Genomic DNA, 16,227 nt, shown 5'->3' with positions numbered 1-16,227 from the left:
GGATCCTCCTAACTACGCAGTTTCAAAAAGGCACTGGAAAATTATTCACCTGCAGTGGAATATCAGATTTTTGCCCGAAATGCGATCGAGTACCTATCTGAAGAGAGAAGGGATAGTCTAGTGGTGAAAGCGCGGGTACAGGAGTGAGCAGGAGTGCATTCAATTCCAAACTCGGCCAAAATTTCTTAGTGACTTTTGGCTGGTCCCTCTATGCCTCAGCTCCTCATATGTAAAAATGGGGGTGACGATATTCCCTTCCTCCTAACCTCTTTGCTTACTTAGATTCTGAGCTCTTCGAAGCAGGGACTGTCTCTTACTGTGTGTTTGCACAGTACCTAACACAACAGGGCTCGACTTACATTTGGGGCCTACCTCTGCCAGTGTAACATGACTAATAATGGAAGCTGAACTCTGGTGCCTTCCTACCAATTCATGCACTTTAGTGCAGCAACTGAGTCACAACAGAAGAAACAGCGAAGTGGAAGTCCAGAAGCTCTTGAACTAGCAGGTGACCTTTCTGAATCATTAAGAGAACCAAAAATGCACCCTTTATATACAGCTTGTGTTCCACAGAACATTTGCTTTCTCTAGGGGTTTCATTTCGATTTTCAGGCACCATAGTTACAGCATTAACTTCAATGTCATGCCACAGCGATATAGGTTATGTATTTACTGCTCTTCCTTTCCAGCCAGTCTTATTGATCTCCTAACCAGCTGTACCATACTCCTCTTTCGTTTTTTGGCGTTATGAATAATGTCTTTCTGATAAGGAAAACAATGAGGAGTCCGGTGGCACCTTAAAGACTAACAGATTATTTGGGCATAAGCTTTCGCGGGTAAAAATCCACTTCTTCAGATGCACAGAGTCCAACTCCAACACTTGAGCGGGTTTGTTTTCCTCCTCAAGTATAGCCTGAATGATGTTTCAGTAGCACTGGCTAGCACTACTTACTCTATCCTGACAGTCAAGATACTGACTCATGCGGTAAAAGAACAAAATGGCAGCACATTTCAATGACTGGTGTGGCAGGATGGTGGGTGACTACCTTCGCCTTTAATCCAGTCAATCGTTTGGGCCGGTGCCTCAGGTACGTTGGAGTAGCACCTGAGGGAGGGAGGAGGGCATGCTGGGTAAATTTTGGTTTTCATGTAGGCCTAGTACCTATCTTAGATACTTACATGGCCCCCATTACCACAGTATCTAAGAGCCTCAGAAACTTTAATGTATTTATTCTAACAGTCATGTAAGGTAGGGAAATACTATGTCCCCATTTTATGTGGGGGACTGAGGCACAAAGAGTAAGGGCTTGTCTACACAAACAATTAGTTTGCAGCAAGCTGGGGTATCAATCTCCCCCACACCCCCAGCCTGCTGCACACTAACTGTCTGTGTGGGCTCTGCTGACACCTAATGTGCTTTGATCTAGTCCTCTTTGAGATGGGGCTAGATTAAAGTGCATTAACAAACTATTAATGCGCATTGGCAGGGACCACACAGTTAGTCCACAGCAGGTTAGTGATGGGTAGAGTCAGACCCTACCTTGGCATGACCTCCATGTTCATGTAGACAAGCCCATTGTAACTTGCCCAGGGTCATACAGGCAACCTGCGTCACAGCAGGAAATTTAGGCAAGATCTCCCATAGCCCTAGGTTAACACTAGAGCTGGTCAGAAAAATGTGGACAAAACATTGTTTTGTCTGCATTTGCTGATTCAGCAAAATTGACGTGTTTTGTGAAGATGGTTTGATTTCATCGAAATTCTGATAGACCCAAGGCAGGTTGCTGGGGAGCCCTCGCTTCCAGGCTCCATCTGCCCCAGTGCCACAAACCCCAGCACTTCCAGAGTCCATGGCTTCAGAGCAGCCCCACCATGAAGACTGCCCTGGTGCTAGGAACCCCAGGACTTCCAGGGTCTGTGATCTCAGGACAGCTTGCCTGGTGGACTACCCCAGAGCCAGGGCTCCATTCCCTTTCACAGAGAATTTCAAAATTGGAGGCTTTTGTTCCTAATCAGAATGGAACCGAAATGCTCCATGAAGCCTTCATCTTTCTCCACCCAGCTCCAGCTAGTAATACCCTAACAACTGGAGTATCTTTCCTCTCATTTGGAGCTTGTTTGCCTTCTGGGACCAGACTGACAACTACACTCAATGTAGCAGAGGAGTGCTGTGGGGAAAGGGGGCTATAAGCAAACTTTCCACACACACCACTTGATGCTGGACCAGTCAGAGGCCAGCTCGTGAAGTAATTCAGAGCAACCAAAGGGGAGCCCTGGAAGTGATTGTGCCTCTGTGAGGCATAGTGTCTCATGGTGCTATAATTGGCATTGTCCTACATTACATAGGTTGTGGTGATTGGTGAGCATTGAAGTTACTATCAAGCCTGGGCCTTAATGGCATAACAGAGCCTTGCAATTAGAAAGTTAGAATTCCCAGACAAAAGGGGACAAACAAAATGAAAACCAAATCGCTGGGTACATTTGTATTCCTCTGTTAGCTGTATTAGAGCTAATTCAGTGTATAAATTAGAATTCAGTCATCGGAGACTTTCTCACCAAGGATTTATAGTGGTGCCTAAAAATACAGGAAAAAGGAAAGCTTAACTTTCCTTTGAAATTTGTAATGGTAGAACTGCAGAACTGAACGGAATATACTGTAAATAAGGATCATTAATCATAAGCAAAGCAGTCTGTGTTTGCTGTTATTTACTGAACAACATAAATCATGAGCGGTTGCTTTGGTATTAATTTGGATTTAGTATGTAATTCTGTAGGAAAGAAAACCATTCTTACCTGTAAATACACAGAGATGTGGGCAGGGATTTTTTTCTTAGTGTTCTCTTGCGAGCAACTGAGTCAGGAAAAAAGTTTTAGCAACATAAAAGTGTTGGTATTACAATTTTCCAGACCTAGGGAATGATGGTCTTGGGGTTAAGGCACTAATCTGGAAGAGCTGGATTTAATGCCTGGCTGTGCCACTGGTGTTTTGTGCAAGTCTAGGTAAGTCAGTTAGTATATGTCAGTTGCCCAGGAGTATATATCCCTATTGCAAACAGGTGCAAGGAGGCTGTTATTAAAGTTTGAGGTGCTCAGCTACCAGGGTGAGGGGGCCATATGGATACATAGATGTGGTTTCAAAAGCGAGGGTATAGTAAACCCTAAATATCACATTCATACTTTGATAGCAAATTCTGAAATGTTTAGCCCATCCTCTACCTAGTTTTCCTTCTCCCCAGTGCAGCTCATCAAGCAAGCCCAGAAATAGCTAATGGTTGCCAGCAGCCTTATAATACTCTGGGGCGTGGCAACTCCAAGCAGCGGCATGAGTCCCTGGATCGCTCCCCACCAAATTGGCTCAGTGGATGAGAAGGTGTCGTCAGGGCTGATTCACTTCTAAGACGAAGACCCACTTTAATAAGTAGGACTCCATTTATCTGCCTCTCCATGCTGCTCTGTAATGTCTGCAATCAGAGCATAGGAACTGCCAAACTGGATCAGACTAGTGGGCCATCCAGTCCAGTCTCCTGTCTCTGACTTCAGCCAAAGGTGCAAGAAACCCTGCAATAGGTTCTTATGGGATAACCTGCGCTCAGGGACACTTCTTTCTAACACACGTGCATTAGAGGCTGGCTTACGTCCAGAAGCATGAAGGATTTAAATCCCTTCTAAAATTCTTGGTTTCTTTTCAGTCCAGGCTCTGGGTGCTTTCATTTTCCATACAAATATCTGCTCCTTCTTGTAAATCCTGCTAAGCTCACATATGGCAACGAGTCCCACAGCCTAACTGCGTGTTGTGTGAAAAATCATTTTCTCTGATCAGTTTTAAATTTGCTGCCTCAGGCCTGGGAACAAAGGCAGGGGCTGACACATTCTAAATGTTTATCTCCCATTATAATAGGGATTTCATTTACTTAACATATAACATTTGTGGATTAGTCATGTTTTTGGTGTTTAAGTAGCGGTGAGCGACTCCCTTCATTAATGGGTTGCCAGAGCCTGCTGCTCCCCCATTGAAGTCTGTGGGTTGGTTCTCAATTTCCATACATTCCCTATCATAATTCAAGTAGCAAACAGGAATTTTAGAAGCATCTGTGCAGAAAGGAGGCCCATTCTGCTTTTGCGGGAGGATAATTCAGTGCACGGGGAAATTACAAGCAAAAATAAAGGTTCCTTTCTAGTACATGCCTTTGTACTAATCAGGACCTTTGGGGCGCAATAAAAATAGGATGGGTTACCAAACTACTGCCTGTGACCTTATCCTGAAGGCTGCATCTGTGTGAGATGGCACTACCAAAAGACAGTGCTTTGTGGATGAGTTAATGCTGCTCCAAGTTACTGCAGCACAGAATTCCAACGGCAATGCTTCCTCTTTCATCTGTCGAAAACGGCAGCACAAACCTGACGGGGGGAGCATTCTTATTTGAATGAAAGGATCATTAATTCCCACATGCTTTATATGCTTCGGGAATGCATGCTTTCATCCCTCTTGCTTTATGTTTTTTTTCTTTTGACCCGGCTCAGAAAGATTCTGACCAGCATATCCAAAAGAGCTGGGCTGACTGAAGATTTGGCCCACAGAGTGAAATTCTGCATACAACAGATTGAAACCTTTGGGTGAACTTCTGGCCTCATCCAACCCCGAAGGGATTTTTGCCATTGCCTCCAAAAGCGCCAGGATTTCACCTTATTGGAAGAGCAAACTCATGTTGGCAGTCAGAATTTGCATCCCCCTGTCTTCCTAATTTCTTTAATTCTATCTGGACAGATTTTCCCTGCTCCAGTTAATGTAGCCCAAGTTGTTCAAATGATAACAACAAAAAGTAGTGAAGGTTTCTTATTAACATGTAATACCAAATTTATCTTTGGGATCAACCCCGCAGCTGTGCTCACCATTGTCTTACCGTGATGAATCTGAAGATACTGATCTCTGATTGACAGTATAAAGATCATTGACCTGCTTACAGCACATATGGCAATCAGAAAGGCAAATTAAAAAGGCTGGAACTTGAAAGGGGCATACTGCAGTACATATTCAAAAGGAGGCATACTGGGGAAAAGGCAATTAAATCTTCATCAAGGCATCCTACCTGTCTAAGAGGACATTTAATGTATTTAGAGTTTTTAAAAAACGTACAATGTGCAGAGTATTATTATTATTTATTTGAATTATCATAGCTATGCGCAGCCCAGTCATGGACCAGGACCCAATTGACTAGTCATTGTATAAACACAGGACAAAACACTAGTATAGTTATTTGATATTTGAATTATGATAATGCTAAGAGCGGGCTATAAACATACAGTAAGAGACCATCCCTGCTCCAAGGAGAGTATGATCTAAATAGACAGGACAAATGATGGGAGAGGAAACAGAAGGGAAGTGACTTGGCCAACATCACACAATGGGTCAGTGGCAGAGTCAGGAACAGAGCACATACCTCCTAGATCTTACTCCAGTGCCATATCGCACTGCCTTTCTAGGGGCTGATTTGTAGGTCCATGTACCCCCTCCTTGGTTAGACTCTGTTGAGATTACTTGTGGTGGTGTTTTGTTGACTACAATTGGTCAGGAAATTATTTTTTTCCTCACAAATTTTTTCCCCTTGAAATGTTTTGGGGATTTCATTTAAAAACTGAATTCTAAAACCACTTTTTGTTTATTTTTCCAACCCCTCTTCCCAAAAATTGTCCATGAAAAAAAGAAAATTATTGGTGAAGATTTCCACTCCATTTAAAAGCCATTTTCCTTCGAAAACACATTCTGACAGAAAGTTTCCTACCGGCTCTATTGTTGATTCCTAGAACTTTTGAAAACCTTCTTGTAGAATGTTTGGGTGTGGAGAGATCCCAGCTGGTTACTAGTGGAGTTCCTCAGGGTTCAGGCTTGGGACCAATCTTATTTAACATTTTAATTAATGACCTTGGCACGAAAATTGGGAGTGTGCTAATAAAATTTGCAGCTGACACAAAGTTGGGAAGTATTGCCAATATGGAGGAGGACCAGAATATCATACAAGAAGATATGGACAACCTTGAAAACTGTAGCAATAGACATGGGGTGAAATTTAACAGTGCAAAGTGAAAGGTCATGCACTTAAGGACTAACAACAAGAATGTTTGCTATAAGCTGGGGACTTATCAGTTGGAAGTGACAGAGGAGGAGAAAGAGCTGGGTGGATTGGTTGATGAGCCGCCAATATGATACAGCTGTGGAAAAAGGCTCATGTGATCCTAGCATGCATCAGGGGAGGTATTTCCAGTAGAGATAGGGAAGTATTCATACTCCTGTACAAGGCACTGGTGAGACCCCATCTGGAATAGTGTGTGCAATTCTGGTGTTCCATGTTTAAGAAAGATGAATTCAAGCCAGAACAGGCAGAGAGAAGGGCTACTAGGATGATCTGAGGAATGGAAAACCTACCTTACGAGAGGCAACTCAAAGAGCTTGGCTTGTTTAACCTAACCAAACGAGATATGATTGCTCTCTATAAATACATGAGAGGGATAAATACAAGGGAGGGAGAGGAGTTATATAAGTTAAGGGCCACCACTGACACAAGAACAAATGGATATAAACTGGCCATCAACAAGTTTAGGCTTGAAAGTAGACAAAGGTTTCTAACCAACAGAGGAGTGAAGTTCTGGAACAGCCTTCCAGGGGGAGCAGTGGGGGCAAAAAACCTAATGGGCTTCAAGACTGAGCTTGATAAGTTTATGAAGGGGATGATATGATGAGACTGTTTACAATGGCATGTAGCTGATCTAGAACTGCTAGTAGCAAATATCCCCAATGGCCGGTGATGGGACACTAGATAGGGAGACCTCTGAGTTACTACAGAGAATTCTTTCCCAGGTGTCCAGCTGAAATGCTCAGGGTCCAACTGACTGCCATATTTTCCCAGATTGCCAGAGACCTTGGGAGTTTTTTTGCCTTCCTCTGCAGAATGAGGCACGGGGTCACTTACAGGTTTAAACTAGTGTAAATGGTGGATTCTCTGTAACTTGGAGTCTTTAAATCATGATTTGAGGACTTCAGTAACTCAGCAAGAGGACAGAAGTCTATTATGGGGGAGGGGCAGGATCCATGGCCTGCAATGTGCAGGAGGTCAGACTAGATGACCATAATGTTCCCTTCTGGCCTTAAAGTCTATGAGTCTAAGACAACAGAAAGGAACTCCCCTTTCCCCCAAACAGCGGAATTATAGCCCTCTAATGGGTTTAGTTTGTTCACCAGGCCTTCTACGGGTGGACTAATTTCAACCCACAGCCAAAGTCCTAATAGCTGCCAGACATTACTCTAGTATTTTCACAAGCATCTTAGTAACGTCATGCCTCTCGGGCTAGTGTAGAAACCTAAGATGATTTGACTCATAATTGGTTCAGGCCCACTAGAACAGCAAATTTTGAATATTGAGGGATTTCATCCCAAATGGAAATTTAAAAAAGTCTCTTACACTTTTCGTCTAAGCAGCAGAGTCAGCATCAAATTATTAGTCTACTCTCAACAGCAGGAACATCTGCTGGAGTTAGACATGGCATTTTTAATTAAAGTTAGCAGCAAAGAAGCTCATGGTTCATCAGTTCTGCTTTCACTGTATGAATCGCTAAATCCAAAGGGCACGTCTACAAAGGATTTTGTCTGCATGCACTCCCTGAAACCGAAATTGAAAAATAGCAAGTTAAAAAGTGACTAAAATGACAGATTATTTGCATCTACAACCACGGGTTCAATCACTCGTTGAAACTACTCTGTACAGATGGGAAAATCTCAAACTAATTTAAGATCCTTGAGATATGTATGAGATTCATCTTTTGGTCCAGTGCTGGCTTTTCCTTCTTTCTGTGAATATAGGAGGGGCAAGAGGAGAGATTTCCTATGTAAAGCTACAACAAAAGAAAACATAACATGAACTGCCCCCGACACACACACAGACACACTACAAGATGTAGTTTCAAGGCAAATCTAAATAATAATTTCTTAGGGAAGTTCTAAAGCTTTCACAATATCCAGCTCTTCTGTGGGTTCTCTCCCCGAATTACTGATCAGCATTAACGAATGGCAGATAGACATTGCATTGTTCTTATAGTAGAATTTTACCACACCGTTTAAGGAGAACTGAAGAACTGTCACTTAGCTGGAGCAGATTTCTCTTTCCTGTCATTGGCGGTCTTGCGAGCTATCACACAAACCCTGAAAGATAGCTTTTATCTTTAGATATAGTCCCAAGGCCTTGACTAGTCAGAAGGCAGGTCACCAGGAAGCATTGTGCCTCAGATACACAGTACCTCCTAGGGCTCCACTTTGTGAGGAGTAATTACAACAGCCAGATGGGGCCATAACTTTACCTGCTCCCTGCCTTCTTTCATCCACTCATGACTCCCTCGCCCCACAGCCCTTGCACTCTCCCCTGGAGCTATGATCCACGTAGCTCATCTAATACAATCACATAGGGCCGAGTGGGAATCTTTACGTGATTTTTCAGAGGTGGAACTGGGCCCTGCAATGGTTCTAAAGATGCACCATATCAACCATTGTGAGCATTTCTGTGGTGCATCTTTAGAACTGCTGCAGGACCCAGGTCCACCTTTGACCTGGTGTTTTTGAGAGGGAAGAGGAGTTATTTAAAGATCTGCTTGGTACCTGATTTAAAAGGGGAAAACTCTCACTGGTTCATAGTCTTTCAGTGTGGGGAAAGCAACCTGACTTGTCAAACATAAGGGCAGTTGCCTTTATTTATCACTATCATTTTTACTGTGCCCGGTGCTGTTACATGATGAATAAAATAATAATTGTAGCTTTACTGAAAATCAGCTGGGGAACTTTGCTTAATGAATAAAATATCAAGTACTGGTGTATTTACATAAAATGGGCATTACCACATGGGCAGCGCTCTGTTTTAGCACAAGGTAGAATATGATTTTCCCTTCCCTGTCAGCCGGAAACCTTGGCACCATACTTCACCCTGCGCTTTTCTTTGAAGAACCACAGTTAAGAAATCACATTATCAATTTAGCAAGGCTAAGAGCATTGTTGTCTCGGCAGGATATGGAATACTTGATTCATGTATGTATGGAACTTGACTATCTGACTATATCACACCACTACGGAAACTATTTTACTGGCTTTCTGTCACGTAACAAATTGATTTTAAAATACGTGGGCTTCATATAGGCCAGAATTCCTTTGCCTGTACTTTAAATACTGCACAAACCAAATTTAGCGATCTGTTTATTTTTTACTCCCCTGTTGTCTGCAGCATTTTGCTTCTGACTCGCCAACTGTCTGCAGTAATTCACTGTAGAGACAGGTGGTTCTTATATTTTCAGTGTCTGCACTGCCTTAACCTTACAAAATTAGGGATAATAAATCACTCACGACTTCTATACATTTCCCGAATAAAAATATTGGTTAGCTCTTAGCTACCTGGGGCAGTGGTTTGTCTTATGTCTACCTTAGTTGTAAATGTTTGTAAATCTGCAGATAATGTTTCTGCACAATGGGGGCTATGTACATATATACTGATTTATTGGGAAGGACTCTGAGCATATTTCAACTAGTGGAAGGGAAGATGAGGTACTTAGCTGTTTTATTGTCCTATACAGTATATATTGGTATCACATATTTTTCTAATGTAAATGCCAAGTTCACAAAAGAGCTCTATGGATCATATGTTGTTTGTAGCCTGCACTGAATGTTTCAAATTGGGATTACTTGTTAAAGGCTCATTCTCGGAGGAGGACCTTTAGCAATGTTCTAATCATTATAACTTGATCAGCTGGACTTCCATTAACCCTCCAGTTTTTGTGTAGTGAACATATGGTGCATAAATCATAAGAAAAAGGAGCATGAACAAAGGATCAGCTTGGTGACTGCTCATATTTAGTGACTGAGTCAGCAAATAGAACATTACTTTAACTCCGGATTCTTACCTTGGTTTTCGAGTTTTGAGGAGGCAGATCCTCACCTCTGCTCCATCCCCTTTGAGAAACGGGAAGAAAGGGGATGGGGAAGTGCCCTAACAAGGCATTGCCCTTGCATGGGGACCTCCACGTGGCATAGAGACTTCATTGCCTGTTTTTCAACTTCCATTGCTGACCCCGCCGGCAGCTTGGCCATCCGGGGGCGTGTGTGTGCTGATTTTGAGAGAAGCAGGGGCTGGACGGTATAGCCAGAGCACGCTGCTCTCCAGTAATCCTTGCCCTGTGGTTATATATCCCTTTGAGTTATGGCCTGCTCCTCCAGTGTGCCTGCACTCTGCTAGATTCACCTGGGCAGGGGAAATAGGGGACTTTCTGCCAATCTTAATCCTGAGGGCAAGCCCAGAGGGCTGCTCAAACTTGCATTGGCTAGAATGGGGCCTCCATGGGTGTTGCTGCTGTTCTGTCTCACTGACGGCTGTATTTCTCCTGCCCTGCCCATGCTGAGGCTCACCTTGTGTTGTGTTTTGGTTTTTCCCTGAGTCTGCTCATCACAGTGTCACTGCTTGATGAAGTATCCCCAGGCAGGGGAGAAATCAGGGCTTTACACATCCATGATTTTTGTCCTTTCCTGCTGTATACTGGGTGTTGTAATTTCTGCCGATCTTGCCACTGCTTGGAGCAGTACAGACAGCATCACGGGAATCACGAGCATTCTTCCTTACTAGCCCCTGGGGCCTCTCTCATTCCACTAGCAGTACCGCCTCCCCATCACCTGTATGCGCTTTTTCTTTTGGGACACTCTTCCTGCAGTAAGATGGCAGCCGCTGCATATAGCGGTGAGCTCCTCCTCCCTGCCCGCTAGTGCCACCTGTTCGAGGCCATTCCATGACATGACCTTCCTGCTCCTCTGCAGCAACTGGCACTGTTGCAGCATTGGCCTCATCCTCATCATCTTCTCTCTCAGAAGAAGACACTCAGCCATGAGACTCACCCCTGAAGAAAATCTCCTGCCTTCCAGACATGCTGTCCTCTTCTGCATCCGTAATAGGGGAGGTGTCTATTCTTGGCTCTGCCACTGGGTGACCTTGGGCGAGTGCTTCAGAAGAGCTAGATAATAATAGTAATTGGTGCTAGAACAAGAGCATTCATCACATACTCTGTATTCAAGAAGCTGCTCCCTAATCCCTGGCTTCCAACTTCTCCCAATCAAATCATGCAAATAAGATTGATATTGTGGTATGGCTGTTCAGGGAGGTCACTCCCGGCCAGAAATGCCTTGTGAGACAAAACTATGCTGGTTGATGGCATGTTGCCTTGGCTATGCAAGGGATCTAAACATCTCTTCTTACACTTTTGTCTTCGCTTCCACTCTTGGTATGACTAGATCATTTATTCACTGCGGGTGAAATTCAGCCATGAGGTGATGGCCAGCACAAAGTTAACACACCACTTAAATCCCACCACTTGTGATTACAGGCAGTTACTAAAGGGATACTGCTCAGTATTATTAACACAGCGGGGTGTGTTTCCCAAGCCCCAGAAATACAGGCTATTACAGAGATCTAACCACACTTTTCACAGCTGGAACCTAGCACACAGATGTGACTACCACACTGCCAATGGCAACAAATGGCCTGTATTTTTGCAAATGCAGAATGAGGTGCAGGTGCAAATCAGAGTGCCTGCATCTTTAGCTCTGTGTGCTGCACCTGCATTTTAATAGCCAATGCAGATTTTGCAGATGCCAATTACATTTGCAAAAGACGGGTCATTGTTTTTTATATCAGACTGTCAATGCATCTTCATTGTTTCTTTCCTCCCTGGGGGATAAAAAGCAAGTGTTATCTCAAATACAAAGACAATGATTACTTTTTCAGAAAGATGCATTGTTATGTTCCCTGATTTATCTAGGGCAACCTAGATTGGGAGGCATAAATTTGATTTATTGAAGCCTGAATTTGCTAAGGTTGAAATTCATGGGGTGATATTTTATCCTACCAAACTTCAAATTATTTTGGATGTCAATAAGGACATTTTCTTAGACTTTGATGATGCTCAGAGATTTCTAGACACCAGATCCTGTGTGAGGCTGAGAATCCTACCCTAAGTGGAGCAGCAAACTGAAAATGGTGCTCTAATTAGTTGATTTGAAGACGATTCTTTAATCTTATGCAAATGGTTGTGGAGGGCCCCCCAAAAAGCACAGAATATCCCCCTAAACTGAGGAGCTACTGTTTGATTCTTTGCCAGTAACACCTTAGGCACATCTACAGGTGCCACATTTTTGTCATTTAGCAGGAATACACATTTGGCTCCTGTGTTCAGTCTTGCACCTTCTTAAATTAACTGCTGAAACTACTGAAATAAAACTCATCTTTGCTTGAGTAAGGGAGAGAGTGAATAAAAAGGGTTCTCTACAAATCTTTGTTAAATACCACAGAAAGATCTGCCCCCAGGGCAAAACCGGATGCTGCTAACATTCTCCAAACACACTCAAGAAGAGAAAGTGCTCTGATACCAAAATGATAGGCAAGGTATAGGAATCTGAATTGAATAGGAAATTTTTTTGCCATACCATTAGCCCAAAGACACAACATGCAGGCCTTGGTTAGCAAAGCGCTTAAGCATATGCTTAACTTTTAAGCATGTGCTTAAGTGTTTAGCAGGATTGACCGAACACAGAGCAGTTTTAGTTATCCAATCTCTAACTATGGTTTGTAACATTGCTACAGCAATGCATACCTTGCATTTCACCTCTTACTTAGCCCTAAGCCCAAGTATATACAGATTTTGGATATCTCTAAAATCATCCTGAAAACTAGCTTTTCATGTTATGTGGAGAATAAAAGGGGAGAATTAGATTGAAGAAAGGACCATATCCCTCTTCTTAGGGATCATACTTGTGCCTTTCCCTGTGTTGTCCCACAAGCTAGCTGCCACTTCTACCAAAAGCGTAATTTCTCCACATTAAACCTGAAAAGTGAAGAAGCTACTTTTGAGGGTATGGGGGCAAAAAACCCCAAACAAACTCATTATGATACATTTTAAACCCAGACTTAATAGTCAACAGAAATTCTCCATCAAGCAGCAGTTAAAAGTACCAGAAACAAGAGCAAAAACTTGTTCCCTAACAATTAAGTGTTGCAATATATCACAATCACTGGAGAGACTATCAATAAAATAAAGGGTTTATGGCAATAAATGCCATTTTATAGCTATTTTATGGCCCCTATTCTGGAAGGTATTTAAGCATATGCTGGGACTACTCACGTGCTTAAAGTTAGGCATGTGCTTAAATACTTTCCTTGAGTAGTGGCCATTATGGGGAGTTCCATATGACAAAGCAGTGTATGTGCTCATAAAGATTGTGGGTGCTGAAGCATTACAGTCACAAACTTTGTCTTAACAGCCGTGGGCCGTTTTGAGTGTTAACTCTCAACGGCTCCCTTGATACGAATTGAAATTACTGCTTGAGTTCTGATTGAGCTGATTGCAAAATTTTAAAGTACAAAGGATAACGGAATGGGTGCCAGGGTCCGTGTGCCAAATGAACATTTTATTCGTGCCCAAGCAGCTGCTGAAACACCACTGAAATTTAAAACAAGCTGTTTGTACATTTTACTGACAGCTGTTTTCCATGATTTTTGTCAACCAAATTTTGCTGCTTTGCATCACAGAATTCTTTTATTATGAAGTTCCCCCCCCCAAAGAATAACTTGCTTGCTTTAATCACATTTGCTCAGAGATTTATGACTTGATGAGTATTCACTGGGAGAGTTTCTCGACATGAAATGTCAGTGAGCCTGTTATAAATTGCTTCTGGCATTCCTACTCTATCTTTGATTTGGCTGGGAGTATTTCTACCTGAAAGTGATAAATTCCTGCTATAACTGCTTTATGTGCTTCAGTAATTACACTGTGCAGAAAAGGGGGAGGGAGGGGCTTCTACAGAGATATCCTTTAAAAATAGCAAGCAGTAAAAAGCGGTGGAATGGGTTGAACTCTGAAGTGTTAGTGAACAAAAAACAATGACCAGTGAAATATCTGTGTCAGATTGAATTTGATAAATGAGCAGGAAATAGAAGAGATACAGAAACCTTTAAGGCCACTGTGGGAACATCTTAATATTGCCGTGTTCTGAGGATGAACATTTTTGATTGGTTATATACACAGCAACTGAAAGACCACTGGCTTTGGCTTGCTACCTTCACTCAATCTCTGTCCACAACCTTTCATGCTTGACTGCGTCTGCCAAGAGTCTTCCAGGCTGGAGAATGGTACCAGTTTAATGATTATAGCAGAACCCAATCATACCATCATTACAGTATTTAATGTGTTGGCATTTCCATTATGAACTCCACATTTTAAAGCTTTCCTCAGATAGCTAGGTAACAAACCTTTGTCGTGGGCAAAGCAAGTGCAGTCCCACAGGGTGGAATTTCATCATTGTGCTGTTAGGTCCCCACAAAATCTTGGCATAGTCCTACTGAGGAAGATTTCAAACTCATCTCTCTGATTTGCCATCTTGTTTTGGTTTCCTTTTCAGTGTCTGTATAATATGTGTACTATATGTGCGTTGCATTCCCCTGCAGTGGCTAGTTTACACACAGGGTACCAACCGACTACTACAGCTCCCAGCCAATGAGGTCACCCGTTAGCTTAAATGGCAGTCTGTGTTTTGGTAATAGAAGTCCAAGGTTATAACCAGTTATGAGGGTTGTTCCATAAGGAGAAAACATGAGAAATTGGGTCCTCGTGGAGCTTCCGCTTCTAATTCTTGTACAGCGCTTGCTGATTCTCTATGCAAAAGTAATGGGGCAATACCATGATAAGACTTGCTTTCATTGCTATTAGTATTTCCTGACATCATAGTAGCTGTACTATGCAGTTCAAAAGGAGAGAAATGTTGAGGCTAAATTCAGCTGCCTAGTGATACTCAATATGCCTTCAGATAATTGAAAACATATTCAGTATCCCAATAAGAAAGGGTTGCCGTGATATCTTCAATTAGAAGGACGGGGTCAAGAAAATAAATAGAGAGGGCTCAGTTTTCATTTTTCATAAGATTTTGTACATTGACATGTATAATGAAATATCCCCTAATATGCACGTAAAATCTAATTAAAGTGTCCCGCAGAACAGAGTATGTGGCCATGTAGATCCATTTATCAGATTAAACATTTGCCTACAGAGAGCACTGAGTATTCTAAGTGAGAGAATTATTGAGGTTTGAAATAGGTTTGCACAGATAGCTGTACGTATCCTTATCAAAGCAAGAGGCAAGTGAATTACAAAATGGCATTACTCAGCAAAGGATTTATCTTTTCTATTTCCCTTAGCTGAGACTAAAAATTCCTCCCGCCTCCCATCTATTCTACCTTAGAACAAGAAGTTAAAAACTGCTACATCGCTTGCAGATTGACGAGGTACTGGCATGGAATTGGACAAATTTGCAACATTTCAAATAGGAGGAGGAATGGATTGGGCCAGATCCATAACTGATATAAAAAGTAGCTTCATTGCTTGCAATGGAGTGGTGCCAATATAAACCAGCTGAGGACTTGGCTGCAAGTGATCAATGGGCCAAATGAAATATACAACCAAGGTTAATCACAATCGAGACAGAACTGCAGAAAATTAACTGTGTACTCCTTTTCTCTCTCTCTTTTGACAGCTGAGTGTGGCTTCTCATGTGCTATTGCCCTTGATCCATCTGACTGAATGTTTTTCCAGCTTAAAAAGACATTGCCAAATGGTTTAGGCTCACAATTTGAATGGCTTTATAAGAACACTCCCAAAGGCTACACATTTGACAAACATTTTGTTTTCTAATATGCTAGAAAAGACCATCTGATTGTATAAGATATTTAATTACTACAATATAGCTATGTTAGAAAAATAACTTTCTACCAAGCATTGTGCTTGCTACTGTGAGTAGTTCCATTAAGGGCACCTGACTTGATTATACTCTCTACATAACTTGGTGGAATTCAATTATTATTATTATTATTTTATAATTCCAATGGATAATATTGCTATGTATTTTTTATGCATTTTAAATATTTTTTCATCCATTTAAATTTTCACAGTTTTGCAAATGTACGGGCTTCAACATGTTTTATGGTTTTTATCTATTTACATTTTCACAGTTGCAGGAAATTAAGGTGAGTGTCAGGCAATGGGGGTTCAGACAAGTAGTTAATGACAGACGCTGAGATTCAAAAAATTAAAGCTTTTTAACTGTTAAAACAGATTGTTAAGATCACATCAAAATATACAAATACCCTTAAACTCTAGTAAGTTCTC

This window comes from Chrysemys picta, chromosome 11 (genome assembly GCF_011386835.1).
Source record: "Chrysemys picta bellii isolate R12L10 chromosome 11, ASM1138683v2, whole genome shotgun sequence".
NCBI lineage: Eukaryota > Metazoa > Chordata > Testudines > Emydidae > Chrysemys > Chrysemys picta.
This window is presented reverse-complemented; position numbering follows the sequence as displayed.